The 2,965-nt window shown below is 50.8% G+C and overlaps 1 pseudogene; it reads right to left on the bottom strand.

Moving 5' to 3' along the window:
* Positions 1-1,537: 1,537 nt before the first annotated feature.
* On the bottom strand, positions 1,538-2,492 carry LOC101642688 (annotated as a pseudogene).
* Between the last annotated feature and the right edge of the window lie 473 nt (positions 2,493-2,965).

Genomic DNA, 2,965 nt, shown 5'->3' with positions numbered 1-2,965 from the left:
CAAACCATCCACCCATGATCCTGGATGTTAGTTCCTTAGACCACCTCAAGTGCACTAACTATTTGATTTTTTTTTTTTTGTTGCCTTTAATCAGCCTCAACCGAGACCTCGCCCTTCCTGCACCTATTCCATGGGCGTGCCCCGCCCTCCACCTTCCTGACATTCTCTGAGTGCAGTCCCTGTGGCCTTGTAAGCCCCAACTCTCACTCCCGCATTCATTTTCACACCGCACCAGAAGGTGCTTTCTCACCACCTATTGCTTCAAAGAATTCTTTCAGTGAAGATCAGTGATAAAAATCTGAGCTCTTTACCCTGCAGGATAAGTTGTTGCCCCTCGTTTCACTTCTACCCACTCTGACATATTTAGTGATTAGCCAACATTTTCCTCGGCCATCAATTCTTGCCCTTCTCTTGTCCAGATTAACCCCCACAGCTCCTTCAGGCGTTAGCTCAGACATCTTCTGGTCCTGATTCCTACCTGTGTGTCCCCATAGCCTCCTCTACCTACATAAACACTTATCATTGTCTAATTTTCTGCTGCCCTAGAATCACTGGGAATAAGTACAGCGTCTTCTTCATCAGCGTACCCATCAGCCTCAGGACACAGTAGGCCTTCTCTAGAGTAGACCAAACCGAGCCGAACTCACTGCCGTGGAGTAGTCAATTCTGACTCACTGCGACCCTACCGGACAGGGTCGCACTGCCCCTGTGCGTTTCCGAGACTGTAGCTGTCTTCAGGAGTAGAAGCCCTGTCTTTCTCCTCTCTTGAGTAAAGGAATGAATAAATACGTGTCTTTGCATAGTGCATTGCACATATTGAAAGTCCCTTCCTAATGGCGGTGGATGAGCCCTGTCCTTATATCGGCTTCAATTGGAATACATGCTTCTTGTTCTCATGGAAGTCATTGGCCACTAAACTTCTCTAAATTGGCTTTTAGGTTTAAAAAAATGGCTTTTAGACTGCAGCTCGATGCTGTTCTATGAGCAGTGTGTGCAGAACCGAATTTAGCCACAAGATGGAGACGTTATCCTCATTCTGGGGGAAAACTGAGCTCCTAAAATTTCTGCACATAACCTTTCGGAATGAAATGCCATAGTTAGTTTCTAGTCCTATCTCTGATCCTATGGACATAATGGTGGAACGAATTCCCAAATGGATAGCGGAATCTACTTTTAAAGACGTCAGATCTAAAACTGGATTTTCCATTCGCAGTGTGGCGTTCGGCAGAGTAGCATCACTTTGGTCTCCTACGTCTTTTCTGATATGCAAGACGTTTTTACATCTGCATTTCCCTTACTTGCCCCCTGCCCCTATTGATACACACCCAGCAGAGGGCCCGTTTCCACGTGTCTCTCAGCACCATTTGCATTGGCCTGTATACATTACCAACCTCGTGACTGAAGGAGATGAACAAACGTCTGTCTCACGGAATGGAGCTGCTTTTTTTTTTCCCTCCACCAAACATTTTAACTGGCCTACAACGCCACAGAAAATCCAATTATTAATTTTACAGTGGGAGGGCCTCGGTCCAAAGTGTCAGAAAAACCTTGAGTTCCAACATGGAGGTAACACGATTCCCCCTTCCCTTAGCAGGTCTGCCGCAGAGTCATCCACAGATGTCCGGGGCACCCAGAGCTCGCCTGCAGTTGGGTCTTGTCCGGGAAGCAAGCTGGAGCGGGCCAGGTGGCTTTTACGATGCCGTTCTGTAGGTGGAGCCCAGGGACCAGTGAAGCCAGAGAGAACACCATGGGAAGGGTTGGAACCAAGGTTTCCTCCTGCGCCTCGTTCTCGTCCAGCTCGAGAGCTTGCAGCGTGCACACTGAAGTCTGGCTTCGGTCGTGCCCTGCTCACCCGCTTTCCGTCCCTGTGCCCGGCACGCAGGGAAGAGCTCGGGAGGGCTCTCCCCATAGCAGCATTTTGCTATGGGATCCCTGTAGGTGTTCTCGTGCTGTACACTCTGGGATGAGGCTCTGCATTTAGCCAAGCACAATTCAAAGTGATCTTCAACTGCCTGGAAGAGGTTCTGGAATGCCACGGCTGCCCGGTTAAGGGAGCGCTCCAGGAGAAGTTGCTTGCTGGGCTGTAGGCAGCAGGAGACACAGCACTCATAGGCACTGCAGCAGCCATTAGACAAGCAGCCATTGCAGCAATATTGCTTTGTGCTAGGGACGTTGATGTGACAGCAGCCACTCACCAGCAAATCCTTCCTTTCACATACCCATCCAAGTTCATCCGTGATGAGGTGCTTCCCTTGAATGGAATTCCGACACATTGCTGGGCCGACTGCTGTTGCCCAAGTTAAACTGCACTTTCCAAGGAATGGGCTGGTCACGGTCTTGAACCTGAAGGAGGTTCCGGGGACTCTGACTGCTCTCTTCTCCTGCTTGAAGGTGCTGGTGAGGAAGTAGACGAGCAAGAGCCCGAAGACCAGGGCAAGCACCCATCTTTTCCTCAGCAGCCGGCGCCCCACCATGGCCGCCAGGTTCACCATCCCGGCGCAAACGCGAGGCGCGGCAGCCGGGGCCTGAAGAGCAGCAGGTCCGGGGCCCGGGCGGCATGGCCCCTACGCGCCGGGCAGCTCCAATACACAGCTGACACTTTGAGTACTGAGATAAGTCACAACAGCCTGTCCACCTTTCAGGACATCTCAATTGAGGGGAGGCAGCAGTGATGCCAATTAAATGATTGCCACAAGAGACGTCCAATCCGCAGAGAAACGGGAGGTATCACATCCATCTAAAGAGTCGAGTCCTTCTTTGGGGAGCAGGTGAGCTTTAGTTAGAACATGAAAGACCAGCGGAACATCAAAAGCCAGAAGTAGGGTGAATGGACAGTGTAAGTGGACATTCAGCTTGAGAGACTTGTGTAGCCTGGGAGGAAAACTGGGATTTGAAAAGTGGAGGCTCCGTTAGTCAGGGTAGGCTGGGTTACACGTGGTAACCAAGGATGCCTGAGGTTCAGCGG

The sequence above is a fragment of the Echinops telfairi genome, unplaced genomic scaffold (assembly GCF_000313985.2).
Source record: "Echinops telfairi isolate 266 unplaced genomic scaffold, ASM31398v2 ScPeMD7_7;HRSCAF=31, whole genome shotgun sequence".
Classification (NCBI taxonomy): Eukaryota; Metazoa; Chordata; class Mammalia; order Afrosoricida; family Tenrecidae; genus Echinops; species Echinops telfairi.
This window is presented reverse-complemented; position numbering and strand designations above follow the sequence as displayed.